The sequence below is a fragment of the Acanthochromis polyacanthus genome, chromosome 13 (genome assembly GCF_021347895.1).
Source record: "Acanthochromis polyacanthus isolate Apoly-LR-REF ecotype Palm Island chromosome 13, KAUST_Apoly_ChrSc, whole genome shotgun sequence".
Taxonomy (NCBI): domain Eukaryota; kingdom Metazoa; phylum Chordata; class Actinopteri; family Pomacentridae; genus Acanthochromis; species Acanthochromis polyacanthus.
The window spans coordinates 22,411,340-22,426,620 of record NC_067125.1 but is presented as its reverse complement, the minus strand read 5'-3'; positions in this window follow the sequence as shown (position 1 = coordinate 22,426,620).

Below are 15,281 nucleotides of genomic sequence, written 5' to 3'. Positions count from 1 at the left end.
ATTCCAATTCAGAATTCCTTGAAAACATCAAAAGTAAAAGTAAAAATGTGAAAGTAAACATGTAAAATTGCAATCTGACAATCATTTGAAAGTATCTGGAGAGAGAAAAAGAGAAGGTGGGTTTGGAGTTAAAAATGGAACAGTGGGATCAAATCTGGGGGAGAGAAGGAGAGGTGGAGGATGAGAGGAGGAGAAGTGAAAAGGAAACATCCAGAGATGACAAGAAGATGAGAGGATAAGGGGGAGGGAGGAGGCAAAATGAGACAGACAGACAGAGTCCTAAGGAGAGAGAGAAGGCAAGGTGGAGAAGCTCTCCTGGATACCTCATCTCTCCCTCCATCCCTCCTCCATCTCTCCATCTCTCTGCTAACGTGGATCTTTGCTGAGCCCTAGGCTGGCTGCATGACACGGACAGCGTATCTACCATCTGTGTGATCTCTGATCAGATAGGAAGACACTGTGTGGGTGTGGGTGTCTGTCCACTTTTGCCTGACCGTGTCTGTGTGGCCCTCTGGAACTGTGCAATCTCTGTACACTGTATGTCTATGTATATATGTGTGTGTGTCTGTTTGTATTTGTGTACACCATTTGCTCAGAATGTGAACATACTCTATGAAAACACAGAAGCGTGTGTATGTAATTGCATGAGTCTGTGAGTTTATGTGTGTGTGTTTGGACCCCTAGTTCCCTCCACTGGGCATTAACATTCATGGAGCCAGCGGGGCATGTCAGAGCCCATAATGACCCCAGAGAGAGGGTCCTGGGCTGGGGGAGGGCCACCAGGCGTCTGGGGGTTTGGGTGTTGATGGAGGCCTAGAGGCAAGAGGCGTGGATCTGCTGTACTGCGCTGTGTGATGAGGTCTGTGTGTGTTTGGGTGTTTTCATGGAAAGGAGGAAATGCAGAAGGATTATGGTAACTAATTAATTCAATTCATAAACAAATCTGGGAGTCTTTTTACATACTGATGTACTGAAAATGTATGCATCCATGTAAATGGCTTCTTCTTTACAGTGACAGTGAAGCACCAAATCTGAACGAAAGAGTGAATAAATGGTTATCTAACAAATTTCCACTATCTGTGGGGGAAACATTGTGGTCAGACATCATAGGCAGATCCAGTACTGATCATTTAATAATAATCCGACATCAGTCAGACAGCTTCACCTCTGAATTAATAGAAATGTGACTATTCTCCCTGGTCAAGATCATTAAAATCCAGCCTGTCCTCAAACCAAAAACGACCACATAGATCATCTGTACACGCCCGTATTACGACCGAGTGTTATGTTTTGACTATGCGACCTCTGGCGGTTGAGTAAATATCGACACTCCGGTGTCGCAGGTGAAACGTCACCATGAACAAACATTTATCTAACACTATCCCTATCCCTTTCCCTCACCCTAACCCTAACCCTAACCCGAAACCCGTGCTGGAAAAGTGAGGATAAAGCCGTTTCGTGAGGGAAAAGCCGTTTCTCGAATTAAATCCCGTAATGCGTTCCTTTTCCCCGTAGGGGCGCTAACGTAAATACGCTCTCATGGGTCGTATTCCGGTGCACGTTACATACGACCGATGTGGTCGTATGAATTTGAGGACTTGTTAAAATCATTAGCACAGTATCATAAAAGTCATTTTCAGATGCTAATGTATATCGCTATAGAGTATTTATATTTACACACGTGGACAAAATTGTTGGTACCCCTCAGTTAAAGAAGGAAAAACCCACAATTCTCACTGAAATCACTTGAAACTCACAAAAGTAACAATAAATAAAAATTTATTGAAAATTAAATAATCAAAAACAGCCATTACTTTTGAATTGTTGATTAACATAATTATTTAAAAAAACAAACTAATGAAACAGGCCTGGACAAAAATGATGGTACCTCTATAAAAGATTGAAAACTATTTGACCAGAGTGACATGATTAACTCAGGTGTGTCATTTAATTGACATCACAGGTGTTTCCAAACTCATAATCAGTCAGTCTGCCTATTTAAAGGGAGACAAGTAGTCACCCTGCTGTTTGGTGAAAAGGTGTGTACCACACTGAACATGGACAACAGAAAGCGAAGGAGAGAATTGTCCCAGGACATCCGAAAAAAAATTATAGACAAACATCTTAAAGGTAAAGGCTATAAGACCATCTCTAAACAGCTTGAAGTTCCTGTGACAACAGTGGCTCATATTATTCAGAAGTTCAAGACCCACGGGACAGTAGCCAACCTCCCTGGACGTGGCGGCAAGAGGAAAATTGATGACAAATTGAAGAGACGGATCGTTGGAATTGTATCCAAAGAGCCCAGAGCAACCTCCAAAGAAATTAAAGGTGAACTCCAAGGCCAAGGTACATCAGTGTCAGATCGTACCATTCGTCGTTGTTTGAGCCAAAGTGGACTTCATGGGAGACGACCAAGGAGGACACCACTGCTGAAAAAAACTCATAAAAAAGCCAGACTGGAATTTGCAAAAATGCATGTTGACAAGCCACAAAGCTTCTGGGAGAATGTCCTTTGGACAGATGAGACCAAACTGGAGCTTTTTGGTAAGGCACATCAACTCTATGTTCATAGACTCAAAAACCAAGCATACGAAGAAAAGAACACTGTCCCTACGGTGAAACATGGAGGAGGCTCAGTAATGTTTTGGGGCTGCTTTGCTGCATCTGGCACAGGGTGTCTTGAAAGTGTGCAAGGTACGATGAAATCTGAAGACTATCAAGGCATTCTGGAGAGAAATGTGCTGCCTAGTGTCAGAAAGCTTGGTCTCAGTCGCAGGTCATGGGTCTTCCAACAGGACAACGATCCAAAACACACAGCCAAAAACACCCAAGAATGGCTGAGAGAAAAGCGTTGGACTATTCTAAAGTGGCCTTCTATGAGCCCAGATCTGAATCCCATTGAACATATGTGGAAGGAGCTGAAACATGCCATTTGGAGAAGACACCCATCAAACCTGAGTCAACTGGAGCTGTTTGCTCATGAGGAGTGGGCCAAAATACCTGTTGACAGCTGCAGAACGCTCATTGACAAATACAGAAATCGTTTAATTGCAGTGATTGCCTCAAAAGGTTGTGCAACAAAATATTAAGTTATGGGTACCATCATTTTTGTCCAGCCCTATTTCATTAGTTTGTTTTTTTAAATAATTATGTTAATCAACAATTCAAAAGTGATGGCTGATTTTGATTATTTAATTTTCAATAAATTTTTATTTATTGTTACTTTTGTGAGTTTCAAGTGATTTCAGTGAGAATTGTGGGTTTTTCCTTCTTTAACTGAGGGGTACCAACAATTTTGTCCACGTGTGTATAACCTAATAGACAATATAATTTGGATTTTAAGTGATGATTTGTGCTCCACTACTATGTTTTCTGGGTGTGGCCAGAAATATTCCAATATTTTGCTCATGTACAATTGCCCATACAGTAGTCTCAGAATACTCAAGTAATACAAGTAAAAGTAAATCAATCATAATCCACCTCATGTAAAAGTACTGTCAAGTATTTTCATAAAAAAAAAAGTGTCATGGAAGTACTTGTTTTGCAGACAAATGGATATGAAATATGTTAATGACATTAGATTTGATATTAGATTACGAGGTTGAGAGAGGATGAGGACGCAGACACAGAGACACACTGGACACTCAGATGACTTCAGCTGTGAGTGAAACTTACTCATTAGGAGAAGTGACACCAACAACACAGCAGTTCATGCAAGCAACCAGCACTACTTCTGAGGATTCTCTCTGATCTTTGGGTATATATTGTAGTTGGAAGAAGGTCAGATTTAGATTACAGACCAATATGGAGACAAGTCTGCTTAGTCATGTCAGAATAAACAATATCTAACCTCAACTGGACCAGAGAGTCCTGGCATATCTTCCTCTTTCAGCATCTAACTGTCTGAAGATAATTTAGGATGACATCAGCAAACAGCTGCAAGGAAATATCTCAGAAACATTATGTGTCACTGTATATGCAGCTATGGGACATAGGTTACTACAGTGCATGTGTCTGTAATAATATAGTCTTTTGAAATAGGAGTAAATATAGCCAATGACTAAATTGGGATTTCCACAGTCCACTGATTTCTTAAAAACATGATGGCCCCAAGTTCCCTCTGGCTTTTGTCCTCTGAAGAAATTAATAACAAATCATGGACCTATCACTGATCCACTAATTCTCGTATTACTGGCCACAAACTACATGCAAATTGCTTCCATAGCTTTTTTTTTTTTTTAAAGGACCTACTCCAGAAGTTCTTGATGCTTCAGAGAGTGCTCCTCACATTTTGTTATGAGAGGCTGGTTAGGACTAGGAGACAGGACTCAGACAAACAGTGAGCAGCAATTACAACTGTTTTACTCTGGATGGCGTACTGAAGAGCTTAGGTCTTGTGGAGGGAAGCTGTTGAGAGGTGGGTTGACTTGTGACTGCCAGGGCTGACTGGGCAGTGTGGAGTGAAGCAAAAGAAGTGAGCCTGACTGAGGCTGGAGCTTTGAGAAGAGACAAATGTGAACTGGACAGTAGGTAGGAGAAACAACAAATACCACAGTGGTAGCACTTGTACCACTTGGCTGACTGTATCTGGCAGAGAATGGACTAAACCAGGATATAATATGCAGGAGGAGCTTGATGAGTGGATGAATAAGCTGCATGCAGGGTGATTGGTGGCATGAGTTCAGCAGAGCGCTATGTCCAGATAAAGACACACACAGGCACACTGATAGAGACAACTGAAGCATGCCTCCTAACCCTGCTGTCACTCACTACAAATACAAAACTACTGTGGAGCAGTAAAAACACATTCCATATTAAAGACATCAACATACACTCTCAGCCCCAAAACTGATCAACCTTTTGATGAAATCAACTGTTTGTATGTTAAACAGCATAAATTCAGCTTTTTAAAGGTCATGTGGAGTTAGCTGGAGAGTTCAAGAAAAAAAAATAAGTAGGAGTAAAATGGAAAAAACATTTTTTATTTTCTTTTAAGGTGTCTCATGTTTTATGCTTTTTTTTTCTCTCATAATTATCAAGACTATTTATTTTCAACAATGGAGTGTTTATCTCATTAATCACGTATGCCACAAGTGGCTACTGTAAAGAAAAGTACTTCAACCTTTATTTCTCATTTAAAAAAAACTGCAGTGTCTTTGAAATGTGACTTTCCAAGACACGAAGCCAAGAACATTAAAAAAAAATCATTTCAATTGGCAAATCAAGCCAAGTAAGATATTTGATAAACGGAGCAGCCACAAAGTAGGAAAAGCTTACATGTCCCTATTTCATGTGCAAATGAAAGTCTGGCTGCATTGGCATCTATATATGCATGCCTTTTGCTTTATATTGATGTAGGCCACTGACTGTGTGTACATACAAGTGTGTACCTTGCATACACACCTACAAGCTTTGTTCTTTGACAAAACATTTATTCTGTGCACACATGCATGCTCGTGGAGCTCGGTGGTCATCCCCCAACCCCCAACCCAGAAAGGTCAGTGCCTTCTTTGATGTTGGCCCCATAGATCACCATTATTACTGTAGTCTATTGATTCCTATGGAGATGAGGCCTGCAGTTGTGGTTCTGGGTGACTGAGGCTGAGGTCAGGGTCTGCCTCCCCTGGCTTTACTTCAGAATATAAAATCCAGATAACTGCTACCTATTGCTCAGCATGCTGAGCTGGTTTGAAGGACACACAGGAAATATACAAGGGACACGAATGCACTTACACATCCAATAGATTATGCATGTGCTGTAGCTACAAGGGCTGGAGCATTGTGGAGTTTTGTTGGCTTTAGTATGTTGATGTATTAGAACTGAGATGACTCAAAGACATTAAAAACAAAGTTGTTTTTTTTTTTTGCTTACATACATTTAAAAAAAAATCTAAAAATGTAAGTCCTTACCCCAAGAATAATATTAAGGCAATTTCAGTTCATGCTATTTAAGTCCAAAAATGACAACAATATCATTCTTAGAGGTAAAGAATCTATGACTAGGTATATACCATGAGATGCTAAATTCCCCATGACAACAATGAAGAACAATAAGAATAAAAAAAATAGCACTCTTACAAACTGTTCAAGGTTTCTCATCTTGCTAAAGCAGTTTGAAATCACCGCTATGTGACAACATTCATGCTTCCAGCTTCTGAATTCAAATGATACACGGCAGCAACAAGCCTCCTCTATGTTCACACATATGACCCTGACCCACAACCCAGAGTGCTTTGCTACTGTTGTTAAGCATTTTGTCACGTTGACCCCCAGGTCAGCCCACTTCCTCTTCCTGCCTGTCGCCGCAGCGACAGTCGGCAAGGGCCCGGCATGAGTGCTGCTGCATGCTGCTGTGCTTACATCAATCATGCTCACTCTAAGATGGCAACCTTTTCCACCTTTACTAATGCTTCTTCCTCATTTGTAGCTAGAGCCAATCTGTTCTGAATAACCCTCAACCTCCCCTCAACAACATAACCTTGTACAGGTGAGTGTTGCAGATATTCAGGTGGTCAGTACTTTTCTTGAAAGTGCCTTCTTTGTCCTTTTATGGCAGATTGAAAGAGAAGGACACTAGGTAGAGTGGACACTCCAAGGAATGAAGTGGTTATATATCAGGCTTTTTTTTTTTTTACTGCTTTGATGAATACCACTGATCAAACTGCAGCAAGCTCAAGTCACTTAGACACGAACATAAAAGAAAGCATACAATAGGCACCACAATGATCTTCGTCTTTGTGTTTTAGCATTTACTAGATTGTGTTAGTCATGCTATCATGCTACACTAAGAATGTGCATGGAAGAACAGCTATTGGATGGATTAAGTATATACATTCATGTAGCCCTAATGGTGAAATGCAACAACACTAGTGATCATGCCAAAGCTGTAGTTTGTCCAGCACTTCCCATCATCCTCAGCTACGTTTTGTTTAGTGATAATTAGCAAATGTTAGCATGCTATGCTAAAAAATGGGAACACTAATTATAACCTCAAAATAGCTACGTCTAAGTACATGCCTGTAGAATAGATTAGACTTTTCTGTGATTTCCTAAGAACAAAATACTTCCCAGTATTCCAAAATTAGATTTCTCTTGCTGAATCTAACAACAGTAGTGAAGTAATCCCTTGTTGTGTCATGTCCAGATTATTTCAACTCATTATATGCAGTGGCTCTGCAAAAACAGCCTCCATCACTGACTGCTGGTACGGAAGCCGGCTGCTTTTAACGGCTTTTAACTGAGTCAGGGAAAAATCAAAATGTAACTCCTGTTTAAGCTGCTCTCCACCAGCTCACTATTATTCTAAAAATTGAAACAGAAATGACTGTTAACATTATAAAGTCCTTAATGGTCTTGCTCTTTTTTTGTCAATGACCTTTTAACCCATTATATACCCTTTTATAACTGGGGGTCTTCAATGGTGGCAAAGCAACAAACCTCAGACTGATGGGAATAGTTTACCTGAAGATCTCTCTCTCTCTCTCTCTCTCTCTCTATATATATATATATATATATATATATATATATATATATAGAGAGAGAGAGAGAGAGAGGTGGGTAGAGTAGCCAAAAATCGTACTCAAGAGTAAACTACTTCAAAATAATATCACTCAAGTAGGAGTAAAACATAGTCATCCCAAAAATTACTCAAGTAAGAATAAATAAGTATCTGGTGAAAAGACTACTCCAGTACAGTTTAACTGTTTGATTGTAATGTCCGATTTATTTTTGCAAAATTATGTGATCAGACGGACAAAAATGTAAAATAATGTGCAAATTCTGGTATTTCCAAACAATAAAATAAAAATAGCAAAAATAAATAACATCTTTACAAAATGACAAGTTAAGGCACACAAACCACAAATTCCCAAATCTCAGTGTTTCACAACATAAAGCTTCTGAAACAAATACCTAAAGTAAGGTAAAATTTTTGTTTGAACAGTGCAAACTACTTCCAGTGACCAGATATATTGTATACTGTATTTGACTTCCCTCCAAATGGCACAGGCTCAGTAGATAGAAAATAAGATTACAACTCGGACTGGACCCGAATATCTGAATATTCGGTCATCCAGTTTCAGTTTGGGAAACAGAAGTCAGACATGGCCAGGTCAGGTGAATATGTTGCATGAGGCAATTGTTCAAAGCCACATTTTTCTGCTTCTGCCACCTGATGCTGTGTAAAGAACCAGCAACAGCAGCCAGCTCGAAGCTTTCCTCTCCTTTCTTCTTTGATTGCATGTAGTTTCACTGGAATGAACAAGAAGGATGTGTTTTTTATGCAGTACTAATACCAAAAATAAGTCTAAAGAGGACTTCGATGAGGTGAATTTAGGGTGAGATATAGGTTGACTGGCTATGCAAGTTGAAGTACCAAATTACAATGTAGTCTCTTACTGTGTTTGCACTGGAGTGCTGCTTTTTTGTACTGCTAGTAAGCCTCATGTCCTTTCCCTGTCCTTACTCTCTCAATCTTGTATTGTTTCTTTAAAACCTTGTTTGCACATGTACACATTGTAACTAGACCACGTGTCATTAAGTTTTTTCTCCACTGTAAGCTAAAAGCAATAAAATGGCAGTTACTCAAAATAGAGGAATCCAAACAGTGCAAAGTTAGTCCATCAGCAATAGCAACTGAATAGTTATGAAAAACTGCTTTATGCAGGCTTCATTTATGGCACAGGAATGTATGAGTACATTTACATACATACTATACTTGGGGAGTGTGTGGCGCTGTTATTTTAGTTTGCTGTCATTATAGCCTCCTATTAAACCTAATGAGAATCCTTAAGAAGTTGTAAAACCCAGCCGTCAGCCTATAATATTGTTTTTAAGTAATATGAATGCATAAAATTTGACTGCCCTGTCTTCCATAATGCTGTGCAGCATTTACCTTTCTCACACTGAGGGTACTGCCATTAAAAGATGGGAAATACAGACAAAAGACATACCTTTGTACATCCAGTGGCATGTTTCCCAGTAGATCAATGCAATATTTGCTTTGAGGTCTTTTGGCAGCACGAGGAAATACATGTTGAGAGGGTTTAGACTGAAGATGCATTCAGGACGACATTCCCATTGATAATGAACATCCCAAACAGCAAACACAACCATACTCGATCAATAGTGTACATTATATTTGGCTACTCAATTTCAGCACACTTGTTTATTGGCTTTGATGTGATGGAGTGACAAACAGAGTGTACACTGCATGTTGAATAGAGCTAAGAATACAGTGCTTGATGGACAAAAGTGTACTTGAGGGAGTGAATGTAGATTTTGTGCGACAGCTTGCTTCACATGAGTCCAGTGGGCTGGAGATGATGTTGATATGCTGTTGCTGTCTGTGCTGTTCAAAAGTGAGTGTGATTGTTGTTGTGTATACATAAAGGTGTGCTGTGAATAGTCAAGGGTACACTTTGCCATTTAAGAAGCAACATTTTGGTAGAAATGTGTTTCTTTTTTAGTCAGAAATGTGACAGCAACAATATTTAACCAAAGACCGTTTGTTCAACTCTTTGATTTTGAAAAACAATATTAAAGGCACATTTTTATGGAATCCCTTTAGATTTATTGAAGGGAAATTATGACCGATACAGTAATTAAATTTAAAAATGTATCTTTTTCCTATATTTTGTGTTCACTCCATATAAATTAAAGTATTTCAAGTCTTTCTTACTTTTAATTTTATATCTTTCATATTATATCATGGCCTATAACTCATGAAAATCTGAAACCCAGTGTCCCAAAATATTAGAATATTTAATTTCAACTTTAAATAAATTGCTGTTCAAGAAATATAACTACCACGTAGCTCTCTGGCTAACGAAACCACAATCACAGGGAAGATTACTTGAAAGTTGTCCTGGATCATCAACACCCTCCACAAGGACAATAGACCTCAAAAGAGTGTTGCTGAAAAGGTTGGCTGCTGTATAACATACAGCATCTAAGCATATTAGTGGAAAGTTAACTGGAAGGGAAAGGTGTGGTAGGATAAGGTGCACACAACCAGCAGTGATGGTTGCAGCCTCAAGAGGACTGTCAAGGAATGTCAATTCAAGAACTTGTGAGAGCTTCAAAAGGACTGAGGATGGTGTCGGTGCATCAAGAGCCACCAAGCACAAACGTCTTCAGGAAAAAGCTACAAATGTCACATTCCTAATATCAAGACACTCCTGAACCAGAGACAATGCCAGAGGAGTTTTACCTCGGCTAAAGAAAAAATTAAAAAAAAACTTGACATGTTGCTTAGTGAACCAAAGTCCTCTTTTCAGATGACATGAAATTTTGGTATCAAGGTCCTAGAGTCTGGAGGAAGAGTGGTGAGGCAGAGAATCCATTAGTCCACTGTGTTTTGTCAAGTCTAAAGTCAATGCAGCATCTTCCAAGAGATTTACAGTCACCGCTCTACAAGAACAAGTCAGAAAAGAACCCAACAAATAAACTCCACTCTGAAAGAGGCTGGTAGATTAGTAGATTGGACCAGAATTTGTAAATTTCTTTTTGAATAGTAATGCTGGGTTGTTTCATACAAACTAAAAATGCAGACAGCTTTCAACAACGACTTGGAATGTTTTTAATGTTGTAACACATGGGAAAGGAGTGTTTGACTGTGGAGTGGAGGTTACCTTGAAATGCAGTCTGTCTAGTTGTTGGATTATGTTCATTTTGTCGCTTCTTACTCTAAAATAGCATTGCTTTAAAAACCAACAACTCAATAAGGAAAGTATGGTTTTACCTTGCTGACATGTTTCCACTGCATCTGCTGTGGTCTTCAGAGCACATGCTGAAACATGTCAGCAAGGTAAAACAATACTTTCCTTATTGAGTTGTTGGTTTAAAAATAACACCTTTTTTTTTTTTTTTTTTTACAAAGTCTGTCTGTAATAGACATAGAAATAAACAAGTCAATCCTCAATGATGTTTGAAACAGATTCTACATGTGTGTAGAGCTCCAGAACAGCATTTGTCTATATTCTCTCAATTAATAATGGCGATGGAGAGGCTTGTTGCTCAAAATACTTCCTTTGGGTTGAGTACAGTAATAACTTTTTGGTATAGTCCTTTCAGATTTCAGTTTGTTTAATACTGTGGTTTCCACTTGCAAAATGCTCCCATCAGTCTCAGCTATGTTTTGTGCCTGATGCTAATTAACAAATGTTAGCATGCTAACAAATTAATGATGGTGATACTCAGAGCAAACATTACGTCAACATATTAGCATTGTCATTGTGAGCATGTTTGCATGTTGACATTAGCATTTAGCTCAAAGTACCACCATGCTTAAATACAGCTGTACAAATCCATGAGGTCTCTGTATTAGCATTTCTTCAATATTTGCATTCAGTTGAGGCAACAAAAACGATGATCACAATGAAATGTTTGTTCTAAGCATTATCAAATGAAAATGACAGTGTTTTTCTGCATTCATCTAGAAAATCTAACGTATGTGAAAACTACATGTAAAAAATATAAGGAAAAGAGAGTGACATATTGTCCATTGGCCATTTCTATTTTCCTGCATCGTGAATTAACCATAAAACTCACCTATTATTGATGTATGATTCATGCATGGAGATGACTCATCACTAATTCATGTAAATAATGATACCAGCATGCATGCCTTTCTAGCCATCACTATTGATTATTCTTAATATTCATATAGATAAAAATTAAATCTCAATCAAGTGCGTTATAAATCATTCCTTTCATTGAACAGTGAGCTTCCCTAAAAAGCTGTGATGTAGTTTAAACACTGCTCTTAACAGCATATCTAGATATACCCTACCGAAAGGCAACATCTGGAGCTCTTATGTTTCTTGAAACAGGCTAGAATCTCTTCTGAGGTGGACAACAAATCAAAGACTTTATTTATGATATCTTAACACTTGTGTGCAAATGTGCCTGTGTTGGCCACATGTATAAATGTATGCCTATATCATATATCTGTGTATATCAGATGTGCTCATATGTGTAAATCAACAGATTGTGCATACGTATCTTGCAAACATGTATCCTTCTATATACACTGCATGCTGCAATGTGTGCAAGTTGATGTGCACGTGCGCACACACACACACACACACACACACACACACACACACACACACACACACACACACACACACACACACACATGTTTGTACTTCTATCTTAGTGAGGACATCCATAGGCGTAATGCATTTCCTAGAGCCTTACCCTAACCTTAACCATCACAACTGATCGCCTAACCCTAACCCTAATCCTTACCCTAACCCTAACCAAACCTCAATTCATACCTGTTCTCTAAAAACAAGTCTTCACTCTCAAACATGGCTGTTTCAAAGTGAGGACCGGCCAAAATGTCCTCACTTTGTAAAAATGTCCTCACTTTGATAGTTTAATGCAGAAAATGGTTCTCACAATGTAGCAAGTACAAGAACACACACACACACACACACACACACACACACACACACACACACACACACACACACACACACACACACACACACACACACACACAAAACCAGTGTATGGATATCAAGCTGAGCTCCTGATTTCCTTCCATTCTGACACATGATTTCCCTGGGAAGCCTGCGATGCCACCCGAGAACAAAAGGGGACCTGGACGCAGCCGAGCGCCTATCTCCAACACACGCCACTGTTAATCAAAGACAATTAAAAAGGGCCCTGCCAGCAAAGGCAGCCATGATGATTTATGAATAAATTACAGGGCTCATTTGTATGCCATAGATCATATTTGTTGGGCATGCTCCCTCCGTAGAGCCGGATCGGGGTTTCTCAGAATTACTGCGTGGAGATAACAGCTACAGTATCTCCACTGCGTGGGGGGAGGGGGAGGAGGGGGATTTCAGAGGTCAACTTTCCTATGTCAACTAAGAGAAACACCACTGCTGCTCAACCAGTCTGTGACACAACTTGTAATATTTTCTAGAGAATTTAATGTGTTGCCTTCACCTGTTTAAGATTTTCATGCACCATATGATGGTTACCTTTGGTAAATGGAGTTTTCGCTCTGAATTAAAGAAACTCTTGTCTGATCTGCTGGCCACTCAGTAGCTTCACTCGAATGTATGGCTGGAGGTTTTGTAACTTGGCCAAGGTGCACTACTTACTGGAAGGTTTTATGGTCAATAGTCAATTCTGGTTTGAAAACTTATGTCTATAACTTGTCTATACTTAGACATGACTTTAAAGGGGAACTTTGTTTTTTTTCAACCTGAGGTCTGTTTTCATATGTCATTTCATACATGTGAGTGATGGAGAAATGAATTTTCGACATAGCTCCAGTATTTAGCCAGGCAGGCAGCTTAGCAGCTCAGCTGCTCCCCTTAAGGGAACAAAATTATCCCTCACTACATTTGATAAAGTAATAATAACTCAGTTACTACTTACTGTTTTTCACAGAGCTGTTTGTTGTTTGTAGTTAGGAATGAACTTCCTTGCTTTCTCAAGTAAAATGTCTCAATCAGAATGACTGCCCTTCAGAAAATAACCAAGAAACACTGTATTGTGTCATGCTACCTTTGCATTCTCCACTTCAGGGAAATAAAAACTCGTTCTGAACAGTGTGTCAGTAGTGTTTATCAGGTAGACTTTAATGAGACCCAGGGGATTTCCTTAAAAGTAGATATTTACATAAATCATTTAGACCTTTGTTTTTAGTTTGACTAGGAGTAACCACAGAAATAAATCTCCTCAAACATCCTTGCTTACTGCATGAGGGATCCATATCTGGGGATATTTTCTTATCTAATCAATGTGGTTTTATTAGCATATGTGAGGCTGAGCTTCACTGTGGTCATACTGTTCTGTGGAATCCAGAAGGAAAACGCAAAGGTGGGTAGCCCCAGTAACTACTATAAAGGTGATAACATGTCATTTTGATGGTCCCATGGTGTCCTATTCAAAAACTTTCAGCTGACCCTGAACCTTACACTGTTTGCTAAATCAGATTGAAGATGAGGCTCAGAGGATAGAAGGACTGCTGCAAAGAGAATGACCTGTTGATGCCAGACTTGGAACATCTCTGTGTGTCCATGAATGTGACTAAACCCGTCTGTGGAGCTACAGCTAATGAATATATAGCTTTGATGAACGCTACTGTTAACTGGAAGACTGAGGCCAGCTGGATCAAATGCTCATCTCTCTGTACAGTAAATGACAGCAAACATGGTAAGCAAACTAACCATTCCGGGCAACTAATTTATCTGTTCACTTTTGGTCAGACTAGAGAATTACCCTTTAAAGTTTTTAGGGAAAGCTTCAGGAAGGCCATGCTGCAAAATAAGCACAAATGACACAGTTATGTGTGACTCCTCATTTCCCCAAGTCTCTACATTGAAGGTACAAAGTAAAATGTTATCATGACTCATAGACACGCAATAACCAGATTAATGGTACATATGTCAGGTTAAAATAAACTGGAACTGTCCTGTAACTCTCTACTGTCCAAAGGAGAGGTGAGGAGAGTTGCAATAAAATAATAAAAAACAAGTAAGTCTTGCCAATTTTTCCATCTACCCATCCATCTAAACATAACTGGCCAGGGGGGGGAGTCAGTGGATGCACAGAAAACAATGTACAACATTTTGTTCATAAATGTGTTATACCCAGTAGGTGATGGAAAACATAATTGCTGCTGCTATTGTTGTTGCTCTATTTGAATCTTAAAATGGTTTACAGCATTTTAATTGTGGGGTTTTGTGCTTTTTAATGATGCATAATTTGTTCCACAAATGTGCCAGTGATAGTCAAAATACAGTGGCAGATATTCACTAAATCCATACTCAGGCTAGTGAGTGTTAGGGGAATAATGAAAGAGATAATCACATCTGAAATTAGTCATTTGTGCCTTTACTGTAACTGACTTAGTATACAGCATTTCAGCTACTGGCAAAAGGAATGCAGTTTTAGAATCTAAGAAACCTGAAGTCGACAAAGTGGTACTACTTTTCTTTTACTTTGATACTTTTCAAGTCAGGCATTCACAAGGACAGTAAAACTGGCGCTTCATGAAACATGTCTACAACTGCTTTGTCTCGGTGAAAACACTGAACTTTCTTGTGAGGACTCGAACTAAAAATGGAACGATCTGAGTATGGTTGCTGTCACAAGCAATGATAACATGAAAGTGTAATGTTTAGCAAGACCATCAATTTGCCAAAAAAGAACGTGATTGTAAATTCTCATTTTAAATGTGAAAATGGAAAATGTTAAGGTTGCTGTGTTTTAGAATTCTATTACTGACTGAATATGGTAACAGTCATTTA